The sequence below is a fragment of the Syngnathus typhle genome, linkage group LG17 (assembly GCF_033458585.1).
Source record: "Syngnathus typhle isolate RoL2023-S1 ecotype Sweden linkage group LG17, RoL_Styp_1.0, whole genome shotgun sequence".
Lineage (NCBI taxonomy): Eukaryota > Metazoa > Chordata > Actinopteri > Syngnathiformes > Syngnathidae > Syngnathus > Syngnathus typhle.
Window position 1 is genome coordinate 10,953,425 of NC_083754.1, and position 19,009 is coordinate 10,972,433.

The 19,009-nt window shown below is 44.4% G+C and overlaps 1 protein-coding gene across 6 annotated transcripts in view; it reads right to left on the bottom strand.

Moving 5' to 3' along the window:
• The window catches only part of tbcd (tubulin folding cofactor D), an 80,587-nt gene that overhangs the window by 5,199 nt on the left and 56,379 nt on the right, over window positions 1-19,009 (bottom strand). For 5 of the 6 annotated variants that reach the window (XR_009718532.1, XR_009718531.1, XR_009718529.1 and 2 more), the window contains exon 40: window positions 48-16,125. The gene's annotated coding sequence lies outside the window, so the exon portion shown is untranslated. The remainder of the gene's footprint in view (window positions 1-47; window positions 16,126-19,009) is intronic. The other variant, XR_009718528.1, reaches the window with a different exon arrangement.

The following is a 19,009-nucleotide window of genomic DNA, read 5'->3' on the forward strand; positions in this document are numbered from 1 at the left end:
CAACTAATAGCATTTTATTAACTAGCGTAAATGAACAGTTGCCTTACCGTAGTCTGATTGTGTTAAATAAACTCCGCTAAAGTCGTCGTCAAATACTGCATGCACGTCAGCAAACACGGTTATATCTGCATGACATTACATACACATTACATCATGTTTTATATGATAACCTCAGTGTATTATTATTATTATTATTATACCAGTATTAAAAAGGCTTACCTTTAACCATCTCGAAACAACTTTTGACGCTCTCCAACTTTTGACGCGCTCCAACTCCTTCCGATCAGAGCTCATCTGCTGGCGTGTCTTCTCAAAACGATCAATAGCCCCACCTTACCAACAGTAGGTCCACCCCCCTCTCTAAAAAACACCTAGACATCCCCCAACACTACACCTCTCCATCTCAATTTTTTATTTTTTTTTCCTATGCAAATGCCGCCCTCTAGTGTTATCTTAGTGACACTGCAGCACCTCCCCCCACAACACTTGCAGCCTCTCCCCCTAAAACACCTGCACCCCTTCCCCCATACAGCCCCTCCCCCTAAAACACCTGCACCCCCTTCTCCCATGACACTTACAGCCCCTCCCCCTCGTGACACCTGCACTTCATTTGCATAACAATAACATCAAGGGATAAGTGCATACTTAATTTGTGTGTACTGCAGTCGCACTCAGTGGCCGTACGGGCCAAGTGCGCACCTGTCGAGATTTTCGGTGGCCGGGTTAGTCTCCGTAAAAAGTCCAACAAAAAAGGGAGGCTTGCGCTGACCGCGTTTGGCAGATAGGAAAAGTGCACAGCCTTGGCATCCGTAACTGTGAGCATGAATGTGGAAGTGACCCGGTCAGACCCAGTTATGGGTGCCGAGATCCGGTCAGATTTTAAGGGTACCGAGGAAAATAAAGCGCGCGTAAGCCACGTCGTTTGGATACTGATCGAATTAGAAGTGTTTGTGGGTTACAAGGCTCCTCGATTTAAACGCTGGTGCAAGGAAATGATAGCTAAACCCGGTGGGCTGTCATTTTTGAATACCGAGGCAGCTGGTGCGTTTTCGCGGCAACGGTGCGATCCCGATTTGTCGAGGCGTACTGTAATAGCATGCACGTCTGTCAAAGTTTGATAAATTTGAGCTTGCGACAAAACCGCTATTGGACAAAGGTTTTGTGCGGCTGCTGTGTGAAAAATGGAAAACGTGGAAAAGAGGCCTCTGGGGGGTTTAATAGTGATATACCATGGGAGAAAAAGAAATTTGTGTGCACACTTTAAATTCTGCAGAATAAAGGGGAAATATACAGCGCTATCAGGAACGACACGAAACGAAACAAAAGTTAAGTAAGACGTGCGTATTTGTCAGTGCATCTGCTCTGATGACAGTTAAAATGACCAAACTGCTAAGCGGCAGTTGGAAAGAAGCAAAATGTGGACTGGATTCGAATCCCGTTGTATGTCTTCTGTGTCCGTGTGTAATTTTTGTGAACTCTGTCAGCTTAATGTTGTCTGTTTGAGCTTCTGAATGAATGGATGCTTGAAGTGTGTATTTGTTGGGCCCCGTAAGTGTGCGTGTGTGTGTGTATGCGTGTGTGCGTGCGTGTGTGTGTGCGTGCGTGTGTAAATGGGTGTGTGTGCGTGCTCGTGAGTGCGTGCGTGTGTGTGGTTATGCTCATGAGCGCGCATGGGTGTGAGCGAGTGCTTGTAGAAGCAGCAAAAGGAACGGATAAGGATGGTGTGCTCTCGTTGCTTTGGGCGCGTGCCCACCTGCGCTGCACGCGCGGGGAGAGGGATCCGGCCCCCTGGGCGGCAGGGTGGCCAACCTGTACCTGCCCACTGTGTTTCAGGCTGGCCCCTCCCCGCGCGGGTGACGTCGGGGCGGTGCGAACGGCTGGAGTTGTGCCAATGTTAGGGGCCTGCGCGGCCAGCAGCGAAAGGAACTCTGACAAAATGATGGAAGACGGAATGCTGAAGGAGCAAAAGAAGGCATGACCAACAGGAGAAATAGGAGCATGCGTGTGTTAACCAATCCAATATAGATGTATCTATGGAAAAACATGCTGGGACGACAGCAAGCGGTGGCAGAAGAGTGTGGCCCCCTCGTAAATAATGGGGGACCCCTCTAAGGCCAGCTGAAGCTCCTTTTAGCATTCTGAGAGGAATAGGAAATTTGATCTGAAGAAAAGCTCAACTTATTAATTTAAATTGCTGAAAGGATGACAAAATTGAGAACGAATTATTGATACTCGTTTCTTTGGGACTCTCCTCAATACTTTGGATTTTCTAGTTACATAAAAAACCTGAGACGGCGGATACATCCGTTGTCTCCAGGAGGACATAGAGACACAGCATGAACTTAGAATTAATGTTTAACAGCCGTCTAACACGTGGAGTAGGAGCATGCGAGGGCTAACCACTACAACACAAATATAGGTGATTTGAGTGTCTAAAGAAAACTCAACCGGTCAACACTAATTTATGAGAGCAAGAGAGGTATCAAGTGAGGGCCACAGCAGCAGCTGGAATTAAAGGAATTCTCTGGATTTAGACATAGGACTGAATTGTATGCATGGAGAGCCTGCTCGTAAATTGCGTTGGCCCGACAAGGCTGACCAGTGCCCACTGTAACAAGACGCACAGGTCAAAAGCAGCAAGTTCGAAATAGAGGAGGAGATGCCAACGAGGAGAGATTGGATTTGGTAGTAATCTGTTGGTTCTTTTAATACTCTTGTAAGAGTATGCTCGGTACAAATAAATTAGCGATAGGAGCATTTTAGAAGTCCAAAAGTAAGAAACTCAAATGAAAATCACATTCTAGATTCGAGTAATGGAGCCTAACTGGAGCATGGGAAAAGTGAACAGCTGAGAAATGGCCTTCGATGTAGTGGCGGAGAGTTAAAAATTCAAGATAGTCCAGTAAGTGAGCATAACACCAATAATACTGAGGTCAAACCAGAGAGGATGCAATGTTTGGAACATGACTTAATTATGAATAATGTACATTCTGTACGCAAAATTGGGAAACTTTATCTGAAATTGAAGGCTCAAATCAGCAAAGGTGAAAAGATGATAGAGAGGATTGCATAAAATCAAAGGCAGGAAAACAAACAATAGAATGTAGCCTGAAATTAGGATGAGCTTCTGGAAATCACAGTATAATTGAGAGAAATCACAGTTAAGACTTGAAATTTTAAGTTTGCGGTAATCTGCCACTTTAAAATTGTTCAAATAAGGTCCATCACAATACAGCCGAGAACTCATGAAGGAAAGGAAACGTTTTTCTCAAATATATTAAATTGTTGTTAATAGGAGAATTGGAAGTTTGATTAACAAAAGGTACTAGGTAATTAATGGCTAATTGGAAGACGATATTTAAGTTTGGTGTCCCAGTCTGTCTTTTCCAGTATCCAGCAGTGACCCTGAAACTCGATCCCGAGACTCCACCGACAGCTGAGAACAACAAGAAAACGGTGCAAGGCTCTGAAGCACCTTTGACCTTTTGCAAGAGCAAAGATGGACTATATTTGTGCTTGGGGGGAGCACAACGCTCCGGAGGAAAACGACATCCTCTGAGGCGAGAGTGAAGAAACTTACAAGATGTGAATGGACTCAGTTGAAAATGGACTCATCCGAGAGTGAGGAATGAGTTGGCTCTGAGGCTACAACTAAAGACAACAACTTGACAATGAGGTGCGGCGAAAGAACCATGAGACCTGAAATGTGCAACAAGCAAACTGGACTCCTTGCTGAGGCGTAACCAAATTTGGTGGGCTTGGGTCAAAGTGAATGGAAGCTCGCTTGGGCACTGAACTTGACACAACTGAGGAGTCTTGATAAAAGATAAATAAATAAATCAGGAACAAAAGGTGTAGTGTAAAAACATCATAATCAGAGGATAAATTTGGATAAAACAGATAGGCTAAATTGTACGAAATAAAGAGTAGAATCACATTTAGTCCATCCAGCTTAACAATTAGACATAGAGTCATTGACAAATTGGCAGGGCTCGAAACTAACGATTGCCCGATTGCCCGGGGCAAGTAGCGATGGCAGACGGGCAAGTAGAATTTTTTCCTCACTTGCCCGAACTTGCCCTGCCAGAATACCATGTTTTCAAGCTGTAAAAAGACGATTTTGTGCATAATTTCTCGCAACTTCTGCCGCTTCTGGTCCGACATTTTGTTTTCTAGGGAGCGGTTAGTTTCTCGTGTAAGTCTGCAATACATTGATAACGGCAAAGCGCTTCGTAATTAAATGCATGCTCTCTCACCCGTCCCTGGCTCTTCTGCGCCTGCGCACCAGCAGAGCTTGTTTCCGGTTGGCGGATACGAAGGCATATGAAGGCAAAACTTATAGTGTTGTCTTTTTTATTGCAAAAATGTGTCGGGCAAGTAAAAATCCACTCCAAAAAAATTCGGGCAAGTAAAATTTTGTTTCGGGCAAGTAAAATTTTCTCCAACTTGCCCGAGGGCAACTTGGGCAAAAAATAAGCTTCGAGCCCTGATTGGAGATGAAAATAGGACATTAGGACCCAATAGGATGCAGTCAAGAGGTGGCTAGATTGTACAATGGACCTGATTATTATTAATTAATAAAATTAGAAGTTAATTACACCTCACGGGGAATTCTGGTGTCAGAAAGTCCGATAAGTTCAAGGAATAACAGCCATGGAAACTTTTGACGATTAAGAATAATGCGGCATAAGAGTCACACAAAATGACAGTTAACGAGATGACAAATGCGATAGGACTTGAATAACAAATGTATTGATATGACAAAGTGAGAACACCATAGTGGAGTCAACTGTCGGAGGGACCCTTTTGAGTATCTTTACCCAGCGGTTCGATCAGAATGATTGATTAGGATAAAATTATTTAAGGAGCATCTGAGGCTGCTTCTTTCCCCATGCTCACCCTTGAACAGGCTCAGCGGTAGAAATAACTGAATTTGTTAGGCATTTAATTGACAGTTTTACGGTAAAAGTGACGTACGATTGTATGAAATATTTAATCGAGAAGAACATCCAGAAATGAAGTGTTACCTTCAATATTCACTGATTGCCTACTCACTTACACATACTAAATTTGTTTGGTGTGGAATGAGAGCTGAGCGATGAAGGTGACTGAATTGGCACTTGTGTGGTTAAGAATGTGTATGTGTGTCTGGGACAGATCAGGGTGATTTTGGAGTTGGGGTGAAAGGGTCACAGTTGAGGGTAAGATTCCTCTCACATGAGACTGGAACACCCACGTTTTATGAGTGATGAGTTGTAACCTTAACCAACAGCTGATGGTTAATCAGAGGCACCATGAACAACAAAATAGTTCATGGAGAAGGCCCATTTCAGCAACACGAATGGACAAGACAGGACTAATATCAAACGCTAGGACAATGGACGATATGACATGACAGACTTGGACTCACCCGACGGGATGACTGACTATGTGGATGACAACCAAACATTTGAAACTTAAGGTTGCGTGTGGCAAGTGCAAGTTTTGCTTTGTTTCTGTGCGTCACTTGACTTATTGCAGCATCAACCACCAGCCAAGGAGCAGATTGCTGGCTGTTTTATAACTTGTAATAATTTTGCAGGTTGGCGATTGCAGTCTTGGAGAGTTTATATTGAATTCACGTTAAAATGTTAACCCTAACCCTTTTGATTTTTGTGATGATTGAGGATTTTCAGGACAGAATCCCCGGGCGCCATGATTCGTTGTGTGTCTATGTTTTATTTTGATACTCTATGCCTGTGTACTTTTTGTGAGCACAAGGGTCCGCTGTCAGCAGGGCTGTATGCTCACTGGCAGGAGTGCGATGATTGTTGTTTTGTTGCCGAGTGTGGGGTGAACTGAATTTTCAGGAACTTGGGGATGACGGTTCTGGATGAGTGAAAGGTTCGACAAACTGGCTGCAAGGCACATGATGATGCGGTAGGACGTTTTGCCGGTTCCTTTTTGAATGCCTGATGACACATTGAGTGAATGTGTCAGAGGGGGGGGAGTTACATTTAAATGAGTAAGTAGATATAAAAGCTATTTGCGACATTCAATGTTTTTTCGGATTCAATTATTTTTGAGGCTTTAACAGAACGTGCCAGAATTCAACAGGCAGTGATGGAAGGAGCAGAAGAAGCATCTCGAAAGGAAAGGAGTTAATGGGAGACAACAATCTGGAATGGATGCAAAGCGTGGTAACAACCTAGCGACAGTAACGGTTAAAGTGTTTCAACGGAAAAGCACGAATGATGACAACTCATACAGCTAATAGGGATTAGACTGCAGCGCAATAGACAACAAATGTTTCAAAGGTAATTAAATAAAATAGGAAACTGGACCAGAAACAAGCAATAGGGATAATTTCTTAACATATGAATGCATTAAAGCTGCTAATGAAGGGAAAGTATTTAAGAACACATTTTAAGAGGGTTAAGTTGCATAACAAATGTTGAAAAGAGTTGAATAGTTGAATCATTTTGGGAAGATTACAGGTTCATTCAAAAGGGCGACTGATTTGAACAGTAAGATGACTTGAAGGGGAGACAAAGATAATGTACATAAACAAATTGGGTTAACAAAACTGACAGGACTGATGCCCATTTGAGAATACTGAGAAAAATTGGAATCAAAGAGGAAAATTTGGAGTAGAAATTAAGATTTGGACTGGGAAAAAGCAATTGCAAAGACTGATTGACCGGACTTCAGACAGTGACAGCTGCAGCAGGAAAGACTAACTTGAACAGGCAGAAGTTACTCTGCTACAGGAGGGATCTTGCGAGACTGACAACACAACGAGAAATAAGGGGGATTATTCATAACTCCTAGGGGGAGTGTTTGTTTGTTTGTTTGTTTGTTTGTTTGTTTCAGGGATCACGTGGGCCTCTGGGTCATAGGAGTAGATGCCGAGAACGCCTCGGAGGTTCTACTGACCACTTCGATGAGACGACGACCACCAGTCGTCCCCGTGCCCCAATCAATCCCAAAAGAGAAGATTTGGTTTGCAGACGAATGGTTATGGAGATGTCGTCTACTGGGGGTGACCGAAGGGGGCCGGGAGGACTTCCGGCCTACGCTGGGCATAGCTGCTTTTTTCATTGCAACTCAAGGTTTTGTGCTGTTGTCATTGTTAAATACTGGCAGTGGCTCCCGATTATTGCAGACCCCGTGGACGCTGACCGGGGCCTGGAAAGAGACTCTGAGGACGGTGGAGTGGACATAAAGATTTTGGATGGACGGCAGGCCCTGAGCAGTGATCCCGGGGCAAATTCACTACTGAGCATTCAGTGGACTGGACTTTGCATCAACAGGCACTTACATATGCAAGGGGGGCAACACTGAGGGCGCTTCAACGTTTCAGTATGCTGTGATATTGCGTCAATATTTTACCAATCAGTACTTTATCTGATGACTACATGCTGCAATTACTTTATCTTATTCATTTAACTTTTCACATGTTAACATTGACAATGCAGTTTGACTGTTTAGCGGTCGGTGAACTTGTCATTTATTTTCCTTCTGTTTTGTGAGCTCATACTGTTTTGTGGATTGTGATATGTGCCAAGACTCCTTGTACCTGGCTGACGCCAGGTGGAAGGAATCACTGAGGATGTTAGAAAGGGCCTCCCTCTTTTTCCGTGTCATTAGACTGGCAGGGTTTTTTCTCGAGGGAGGGCCGGCAACTTTTTGAGGTTTCTAACGGACCACGCCAAATTCATTACTTCGCAAATTATCGACGGTATTGAGATATTACCTAAGGGGGGTGGTTATCGTCATTTGGATAATGTGGACTTCAATTTTCTTTATTTGTGGTTCCTGAGAGACCTCAGATTGCTGTCAGGGAGCAATTGGATACCAAAGTAGTTTGAGCTTTCCTAGTTAAAATAACCTTAAGTAGCATGCCTCGAGCGTGATATAGGCTGTGCAAGTATAGGCCAAATTGTAGACGTGATCAGAAAATTTGGTTGGGTGAAGATTTTTGGATGTTTACCGATGTCATCTCTTTTTGGACCGTTTTCGGGACATTTATAAAGTCCCGGAGGAGGGAATGAGGTAAATTTTGGATTCTATGCGTCACTGTATGTCACCTTAAATGGCGACCTTGCAGCAGTGAGAAGACCCTAAGCTATTTTCGCGGTACAAAGAAGCTCTAGTTTCAGTAATGTGTAGGTACTTAGAATATGGAAGAGCCATTCGTCCGTGACCAGGAAGACCTTTGTCCATGCACTTTTAAGGGCATCGGAAGTAACCAGTAGAGTGAGACTCGGACCGCAGCTGTTGTCTTACGAGGTACAAATGATGGGGGAGAACAGATAGAGAGGAGAACGAGAGCGCGAAGAGCAAGGAGCGCGCAGGAGCGCGGAGGGCGCGAAGGACAAGAGCGGGCGCGCAAGGGCGCAAGGGGCAAGAGCAAGAAGCGCGGGGGCCTTTTTGGGGCGAACATCTGTGCTGTCAAGAGCTGAAACATCTTTGCTCTTGGGGCCACCCTAACTTTTGGAGAGACATCACTTTGACATCGGTTGAATAAATCTTTTCCCAATCAGCCGTGTGTCACCGAAGTGCTTCCTTACCCGGACCAGCCATCGTCCACTGAGTGTTTTTTTGGAGACCAGCGAAACAACAAAGACCATTCACCACACTGTCATGTTAAAGCAAATTAATAAATGCAACAATATTAATTTGCTTTGAAAATACCTGAGTAATACAATAAAATGGATGGATGGATGAATGATGATCACAATTAAGTATAAAGTCTCCTTTGTAATATATACTCCTTGTAGCCTGTACCCAAAAAGAGTACCGTTTTTTTCCGTGTATAGTGCGGAAAATTTAACTAATTTATTGTCCTAAAATCTGGGGTGCGCATTATACATGGGTACAAAATTTTTTAAATTTTTATTTATTTTTATCTTTTTTATTTTTTTTAAAGAAAGTCATGGTACAACAAAACCAACAACAGGACTGACCGACAAAGTCGTGGAACAAAAAGACAGGGTGACATTACCAAAGACAGGAACAGAAACCACATCATGACAGTAACACATGCAATGATCCGACGGTGAGCGAGGGGAAGACAGGACTTAAATACAAAACACGTGACATCAATTGAGGTGACACAGGAAGAGAGGGGCGACGCGAACAGAAACTACGGCAACCTAGACACATAGCAAAACTGGGGACGAGACATGACAAATCTCCCCCGAAATAAAACTTGAAATCACATTTCTTCTTGTTTGTTGTCAATCGCGCATCCTGCCCAACACACTTAGTAAAATTTATAATTGACGACACATCGTTTGATGCGATGGTGCAATCCTTGATGGTGTGTTATTGTCAAATATTGTTTGTTTTTTAATCTCCATCGCGGACCGGACGTATAACTGCGCATGCGCACTATGGATCCGATGCGCAGAACGGATGCGCAAGACACGTCAGCTATATAAAGAGTTGTTTTCTTCTTATTAGTCTCGATTCACAGTTTAATTAGCAGTTTCAATCAGCAAATAACAAAATGCGTATTACATGTAATATTTTATTTCACAACACATTGCCTTGTTCCTTTCGTCTCTGCTGTTCACTTCAAACACGCTCCATACGACCGCAATGCTCTCGTATCAGACGCTTGCTCGATCACCTGCTCGTTTGCTGTCTGTCACAATGTACCCTACACAAATCCGACACATTTGTTGCGGCTCCGAGTCACGACGAGGGGCAAGTTTTGGTTTCCAAGGGTGTTTTTATTCTTCTTCAACGTCTCTCCCATACAGAGCAGCCTTTTTCACGTCCGCACGCCTTTTTTACATGCGTGCACGGTGGTGCGTTTATGGGCAGTCGGAGAAATCAACGCCACCAAAAACAATTACATCCAGCCTAGATAAGACCATACCAAAGACTATAAAAATGGGACCCATTGCCTCCCTGCGTGTGTGACGATCATTGGGACTTAAAAAAATTAAAAAAAAAAAATACAATAAAAATTAAAAAAAATTCATAAAAATTGGGTGCGTATTATACGGGGGTACAAGTTTTTTTCCAGCATCAGCATGCCATTTTTAGGGTGCGTATTATACATGGGGGCGCATTATACACGGAAAAAAACGGTAGTTTCTTTGCATCGAGGTTTATGCAAAGAGCTCACGTAATTATATTGTTGCGTTTTGGTGGAGTGAATGAGTGTTCCGTCTGTACGACTGGTCTTTGAATGCACCCCGCTTCAATGGCAGAACGCGGATGGCATCAAATGAGAATAATCCTTTAGAAAAATTAAAATTGACTGACGTATCTGAGTATCTGTTTATTGTATTCGTTTATATGTTTAATAAAGACAAAGCCATCACAAAACTGTTGTAATTATTTAGATTTTGATCTAAATTAGCCTTGAATAAAGACTAAGCAGTCACATGAATTAACAGAATTAATGGACAGCCGGACTCGGACTCAGACTCGGACTCATGGTCAAGAGGCCGGACTCGGTGCAAAAAGTCCGACCGAGTCCACAGCCCTGGTTCAATCTATAGGTCATACAGCGCCTGTGTTCCAACTATGACACTCCTCCTAGTCAAACGCGCACTTTTTATCGAAGTGCCTCCGGCTCCCCGGTAACGGGTTTAATAAGCCGGGAGTGAAGGGACTAGTCCGTAGCTGACCATCCGAGATAAATTAATTCTATTGGAATCAACCTAACTTCTATACGACGTCAATCCCGCTAAAGTCATCCGAGGCGCGAGCCGAGTAACTCAATTCGAGGCAAGTTGTCGAAATGACCGCGCCGTAATGATGGCTCCCTTCAGTTGTTTGATGCTGGTATTACGTTACGGATATTTTTTAGATGCGTTTGTTAAGGCCTCAGGGATTCGTTCGTCTAGCGCACCATAGCACTACTTTTGTCGAAGTAACTTTTGATATGGCCCCGCTCTACGGGTTTGAGGAAGTAACGAACCTACTTGCCTTTTTTTGGAAGAAAGTCAAATTGGCAGAAGTATGGCAATGATAGTGTTGGAGGATAAATTTAATGCATGAATCACTAATTCTAAAATTATATATATAAACACTTAACCGTGGGAGTGCTTCCACAAATTCGATTGTTTCCAACAAAATAATATTTTACTTAATACGAGTTAAAATGATTTAATCGAATTATTATTATCCTGCAATTAATTTTGAAGGCAAATTAATCCCTCAAAATCATCCAAAGTGGCTTTTGACGTGGCCCGATAAAATTAAATACTTTTGACAAGGCCCCACTCTACTGAGTAGATGAAGTAGCGAGCCTACTTCCCTTTTTCGGAAGAAAGTCTAATTGGCAGAAGTATGGCAATGATAATGTTAGAGGATAAATTTAATGCATGAATCACTAATTCTAAAATTATATATATAAACACTAGGGGTGTAACGATACATCGATACACATCGATTAATCGATATAATGCTCTACGATTTATTGGCATCGATGCTAAATGTAAACATCGATTTATATCGCCGTGTTTGACCTCGGACATTAGACGCGACTTTATTTTGAAATCCAGTTCATTGTTGCTTGCTTCCTCTTTCCGGGAGCGCACTGCGCGTGTTGTGTTGTGAGCAGAGCACGCACGTGAAAGAGGAGTCGACAACTAGTACGCGGCTCCTGGGCTGGTGCTATGGCTAGTGTCCAAAAAGACGAGGAAATTTGCTCCCCTTTAGGCTTCAAGTCATTCGTTTGGAAGCACTTTGGATTCCAAAGAAAAGATGGCTCAAGGGACAAGACTAGGGGTGTAACGATACATCGATACACATCGACTAATCGATATAATGCTCTACGATTTATTGGCATCGATGCTAAAGGTAAACATCGATTTATATCGCCGTGTTTGACCTCGGACATTAGACGCGACTTTATTTTGAAATCCAGTTCATTGTTGCTTGCTTCCTCTCTCCGGGAGCAGTGCAGCGGCGTTGTTGTGTCGTGAGCAGAGCACGCACGTGAAAGGGGAGTCAACAACTAGTACGCGGCTCCTGGGCTGGTGCTATGGCTAGTGTCTAAAAAGACGAGGAAATTTGCTCCCCTTTAGGCTTCAAGTCATTCGTGTGGAAGCACTTTGGATTCCAAAGAAAATATGGCTCAACCGACAAGACACGTGCAGTTTGTAAATCCTGCCATGCGGCGATCAAATATTCAGGGAGCACAAATCTCGCCGCACATTTAAAGAAAAAACACGACATCAAAGTTCAGTGTTAAAATAAGCACTTTGTATACTGCAATACTCTTGTAATTTCCTAAATAAAGAGTTTGCAGTACCTTGTTGATTTTGCGTATGAATTGTTATAAATCAGGATATTGTTCTATATTTTTTATTAAAAAAATAATATGTCGATCGTAGAGCACTATATCGCGATATATCGTGAATGAATCGCAACTTTGATGTCGTGTTTTTTCTTTAAATGTGCGGCGAGATTTGTGCTCCCTGAATATTTGATCGCTTTTGTATTTTTGTATATATATTACTATATTTTGTGATCCATTGCTATGTAGGCCAATTGTGACGCTTGTGTACCAGATAGCTACATAAGTTGCTATAAGAGTGCAACTCAAGAGTGTTTGTGTAAAGTGCGTGGATGGAACGTGCATTTTATTCTCGTCCTTATTCTTGATTATCATGGTTATTGATCACCTGCCCTTCCAGCTGCACTGGTCGCTCGAATACTGGCAGAGAGAAGTCCGACATCGGCTGAGAACGAAGTCGACGACGGCGAGGCGAGGTAAACAGGAGGCGTCTAGCAGCGGCTGGCTATGCATGTTGGTCTTCCTTCGCCTCAAAGTGGCTTCAAAGTCCGCCGCCACATTTCCTCGCAGCCGTCCACTCGGCTTAGGGCAGAGGATTTGCTTCTCCGTCGTCTTGGGCTCTCCGCTTTCAATCCTCCGTCAAACGACCTCGGAGGCTCGGAGCTGCGACTGTGCCCGTGAGCGCTCCTCCCACACCGCGCCCCCTTCACTTCCTTCTTGCACCTCCCTTAAAGACGCGTTCAAGAATTCAAGCTCATAGTTTTTGCTGAGATCAAACACGTGTCCTTAAATCAGAGGTGTGTGTGACAAGTCCTCGAAAAAGTGAGAGGGGGGGGGGGGGGGGGGGGCATCCAAAGTCGCTCCCTTCTTATTGACTTGTATAGTGGTCATTTATGCAGAGGAGGAAGACAAACTCTTTCAAAACAAAGAAAGTAGACACAAATCAATGTCGTTTTTCAAGAGAAAATTATCCAATCTGTCTAATATCTGCCTTTACCATAACAGGGCTCGATTCGGACTAACACTGATCCATGCACATAGAAACGTACATGGAGGTGTCCTGCTGAAATAACTTGTTCTGGCTGGTGACGTTGCTATTCATGTTGCACAACTTCAAAAAAAAAAAATTGTAACATTCATCCCCAGTAATGACATTTGGCAGACGTACATACATCACATAGGTTTGAAAATAACGCAGGTTCATGAGGGGACAGCAAAATCCCTCATTGGTCTCTCACAACTGACTTCATTCTAGCCCATTTCCAAGATGGAGTTGAAGTGACTTCAAGTAATCTGGGCCAATTTGTTAAGTTATGCAAAAAGAGGTTCTCCGTTTCAAAATGGACTCTGTGACCGTGTCCAACGAAAGGTGGTTGGTGATGGAGATTGTTGGATTCGAATGGGTGTCAGAACCGTCATACTGCAAGTTGCGCTTTCAATTTGTCACCCTGATCACACCTTTCTCTCTTTTATCAACTTCTGGGAGCAAACACAAAAAGCTCAGCCAAATAACTTTCCAATTGGCTGCATTTCATTAATTCACTTCCAATTGGCTGCATTTCATTAACTCACTCACTCACTCACTCACTCACTCACTCACTCACTCACTCACTCACTCACTCACTCACTCACTCACTCACTCACTCACTCACTCTTGCCAAATCCAACAAATGCGGACTTAGGAGAACCTAAGCCATACAATGAGGAGAAGCAGAACCATCCGTTTGTAACTGGTACTTTGCGACTGGCTGAAGATGAGCACATGATGACAGATGAAATGGCGTACAATTCTGGCTTGGGGCCGCGTGCGTCGTCAAGGGGCCCCGCCCTGGCCGGTGACACCCGTGCGGGCTGTTGTTCCAACTGACAAGACGTTCTTTGATTCATCGAGCCTTTGCAGCGGTTTGTGCCAGTGGCTGTCTCCAAACAACTCCCCGATGAGCAAACAAGCGAGCGTGTTGCGACAAGACGTCTGCCGCACCTTTCTTCGGTCTAGGATGAAATAACTCACACGGACTCATGTTTGAGACGACAATGTTTCCCAGTTTGACAATAGTGTCAAAACCCAAAGCCCTGTAGAACCCCACCCGCTTTAACGGCAACTCTTTGTGACATTTATACGTATGTGATGTTATAATAAGGTTAGCAATAATTGAATGAAGTCGGAGACAGAAGGGTGTGAGATTTCCCCCATCCCCTCCCCCGCCATCTGTTGTCTTCCGGGTTAAGAGCAACGCTGGCGTCTGATCTATTGACTGCAACAGCTCTGGCCCAGCTCTGGACATCCGGCCGGCGTCCTCGGGAGGAGTCTCCACTCACCAGCCGTGGCTCAGCTGTGTGCCACCATGGCACACTGGGGCCTGCCATGTGCGGGTGCAGTCGGGGTCGACTTAACACCACCACCCGGTACACTGCTGCTTCCACACAAAGCTGGGATCCTTAGTTAGTTTATTGTTTAGGACATATATCAATAACTGTGCAAGGAGGGAGACGAAGCCTAGGGCTTGTAAAGAGCTCCACTCCTTCTAACCCGCAATTCCAACCCTTAATGCTGAGTGCCAAGCAGGGAGACAATGGGTCCCATTTTTACAGTCTTTGGCCGGGGATTGAACCCACAACCTTCCAGTCTCAGGGCGGACACTCTAACCACTAGGCCACTGAGCCAGCACTGGTCTTTTAACCAGCACTTCCCCGACGACTCACCATCCCCTCTTTCTGGAGACCATTTGTTTTGGTTTGTCGTTTTCAGGAGACAAGATTTTCAATAACGTCACTGAGGCATTCATTGTATGGCTTTTTAGCCCGTGCAATGTTCCAAGCCAGTTGAAACGATGCAAGTGTGACAGTCTCTGAGTGCTTCGTAATTTTTTGGAAAAACTGTACCTATTTTTCTGCCTGACTTTTCAAAGTGTCCAAACTTGTGCTTGCAAAATTCAGTCCCTTTTGCAAAGTCCTTATCGATATTGGCATGAAGTGAGCTGAAGTGGCGCTGAACATTTGAAGCTTTTAAATGCGCTAATGACGTCCGACATATCAAGCAGAATGGTTTGCCATTACGTTCAACAAAAAACAACTTTAACTTAAAAACGTCCTGTGGTCATCGTCATATATTCGTTTAGCTGTGCATTTTTTCCTTGCTATTTTGGCCGAGTTGGCCACCCCTGGCTTAGCGTCTTGTCAGCTTTTCTGGACCTAATGGGCCCCCGTAGTCACAGTCGCCATTCATTAAAAAGCCAGCAAAACCAATCGCTCTGCCCTGTGTTCATCGTCATATATTCGTTTAGCTGTGCATTTTTTCCTAGCCATTTTGAGAGCGAAATTGACACTCCTCAAATGGGTTTGTCCCTCCTCCTTTGCGGGATCACATCACACGCATGCGCGTTTGACCTGTTAGGCTACGGATTTTAGTTATTGATCTGACTCCAAATTGCGATCAACACTTAACACAAGAATTGTTATGTCAAATCCACACACTGTCACACCTAACAATTTTGCGAGTTCATTCTGTCAAAGAGAAGACCAGTAGATCAATTAGGCCGAATTTACCAATTGTTTAATCCTGACAAAGCAAGCTAATACAGGTGCCAGGGTCCCCCGGGTCCTTAACACAAAAACTCGTGTGCCTTCTGTGACCACCAAGAGACAACTCATTCTTCCGGGTTGCCCAGTTTTAAAGAAACACAATATGAATATTCAAGCATGCAAAATATTGTGTGATGATTGGTTGTCGTCATCTCCTCCTCGTTTGGGTTTTTCCGCTCAGCGCAGGTGTCTGGTCTCAGTTGTGGGCAGTTGGGTCTGGACCACAACGACGAGTTGTTATTCGCGTTCCTCACCGGGCTTGAGATGTCCTCCCTGTCTGGACATCCTGTTCCACGATACTTTGTAGAAAACAAATTCATGTAGCCTGCACATTCCTTTCCACTTAATATGCGACCACACTACTACTAGAAATTATATTGATATGATTACATATGTCGAACGCAGCCTTAATCAAATATGTTTGCAAACTGCCGAAAATACATTTCCCTTTAGACCAAAATACCATATTGAACTCAAGCGAAGCAAATACGCACGAAAAATAAACACAAATGTTGATATGAACGTAAAAGAGCCGCATGAAACCAGCCAAAGAGCATGCGGGTTGGCCACCGCTGATTTGGAGTGACACAGAAGATTTGAAAAACTATTATGGCTTTTACGCACGCCCGGTCCTACTCTACGGAGCTCTCTTTCACCTCCGTGGATGGAAGTCGGGGGCCGGCGCTCGGCCGGGTGGCTGTCCGAGGACGGTGGATGGGGCTCGGACATGGCTTTTACGCACACCTGGTCCTATTCTATGGAGCTCTCTTCCACCTCTGTGGCTGGAAGTGCCACCTTCGGGGATGGAAGTCCACGCCGCCACACGCCTGGAAGTCGACGGGGGTGCTCGAGGAGCATGAGGTGAGGCGCACGCTGCGGACCATCAACTCGAGGAAGGCTGCGGGTCCTGACGGAGTCACTGGGCGTGTTCTGAAGGACTGCGCAGATCAGCTGGCTGGAGTCTTCACAAAGATTTTCAACCAGTCCCTTACCGAGTCCACCGTCCCATCCTGCTTAAAATCCCCCACTATAGTCCCCCTGCCCAAGAAACGTCACATCACCAGCCTTAATGACTACCGGCCAGTCGCACTCACCCCGGTGGTCATGAAGTGCTTTGAAAAGCTGGTACGGGGTCACATCACAGCACTCCTGTTCAGAGATTTTGACCCCCACCAGTTTGCCTACAGGGCAAATAGATCCACAGACGACGCAGTAGCTACAGCCCTCCACGCTGCACTGTCCCACCTAGAGCAGCCGGGGAGCTATGTGCGGATGCTATTCGTGGACTTTAGCTCTGCCCCACAGACTGATGGACATACTGGAGGGCCTGGGGCTTCCACACAATACCTGTAGGTGGATTAAGAGCTTCCTGACGGGTCGCAGCCAGAGGGTGAGAGTGGGCCGTCATACATCCACACCTTTCAGTCTTGGTACCGGCTCCCCACAGGGCTGCGTACTGAGCCCACTGCTTTACACGCTCTACACACATGGATGCACCCCCGCCCACCGCAGCAACACCATCGTGAAATTTGCGGATGACACAACCGTGGGGCTCATCTCAAAGGGGGATGAGTCTGTCTACAGGGACGAAGTGGTCCGGCTATCGGAGTGGTGCGGAGAGAACAATCTGTTCCTAAACACGGCTAAAACCCAAGAACTGTTCATTGATTTTAGGAGGAAAAATAAAACGGACATTCCACCACTTATCATCAACGGGGTCTGTGTGGAGAGGGTGTCCTCCTTCCGCTACCTGGGTGTTCACATCGAGGAGGACTTCACCTGGGGCGTGAACACCTCCGAGCTGCTTAAAAAGGCCCAGCAGAGACTTTACTTCTTAAGGGTGCTGAGGAGACACAGCATTACACAAAGACTGCTGGTGTCCTTCTATCGCTGTTCCATAGAAAGCACTTTAACATACTGTATATTAGGGGTGTAACGATACATCGATACACATTGATTAATCAATATAATGCTCTACGATTTATTGGCATTGATGCTAAACGTAAACATCGATTTATATCGCCATGTTTGACCTCGGACATTAAACACGATTTTATTTTGAAATCCAGTTCATTGTTGCTTGCTTCCTCTTTCCGGGAGCAGTGCGCCCGGCGTTGTGTTGTGAGCAGAGCAGGCACGTGAACGGGGAGTCGACAACTAGTACGCGGCTCCTGGGCTGGTGCTATGGCTAGTGTCCCAAAAGACGAAGAGATTTGCTCCCCTTTAGGCTTCAAGTCATTCGTTTGGAAGCACTTTGGATTCCAAAGAAAATATGGCTCAACGGACAAGACACGTGCAGTTTATAAATCCTGCCATGCGGTGATCAAATATTCAGGGAGCACAAATCTCGCCGCATATTTAAAGAAAAACACGACATCAAAGTTCGGTGTTAAAATAAGCACTTTGTATACTGCAATACTCTTGTAATTTCCTAAATAAAGAGTTTGCAGTACCTTGTTGATTTTGCGTATGAATTGTTATAAATCAGGATATTGTTCTATATTTTTTATTAAAAAAAAAAAAAAAAAAAAAAAAATCGATCGTAGAGCACTATATCGCGATATATCGTGAATGAATCGCAGCAGGCTTTAAGATATCGGCAAATATCGTATCGTAGTTCTTTGTATCGATATTATATCGTATCGTGACAAAACCCGCGATTTACACCCCTACTGTATATGTGTTTGGTACTCCAGCTGCTCAGAGGAAAAAACTCCAAGGGGTCATCAACACAGCACAGAAGATCATTGGCTGCCCTCTCCCCACACTGGAAGAGCTACACAGAACCCGCTGTCTCAAAAGACACAGAACATTCTGAAGGACACTTCCCACCCTGGCCACTCCCTTTTCGAACTGTTGCCAACAGGCAGACGCTACAGAGCAATTAGGTCAAGGACTAGCAGATTTGCCAAAAGTTTTTACCCTACAGCGGTAGTCGCATTGAATGCAGCTAAACGTAAATGATTATGTCTGTGTATGTTCTTCTTCTGTGGGTTTTAGCATGTATTTTTTAAATCTTTTATTCTATTTATTCTGTTCATTTTTTATCATGCGCGGATCGGTTGGCACTTTTTAAATTTCGTTGTACATGTTACAATGACAAATAAAGATCTATCTATCTATTGATCTATCTTGGGGCCATGTGGCAGTGAACTACCGTTTTTTTCCGTGTATAATGCGCGA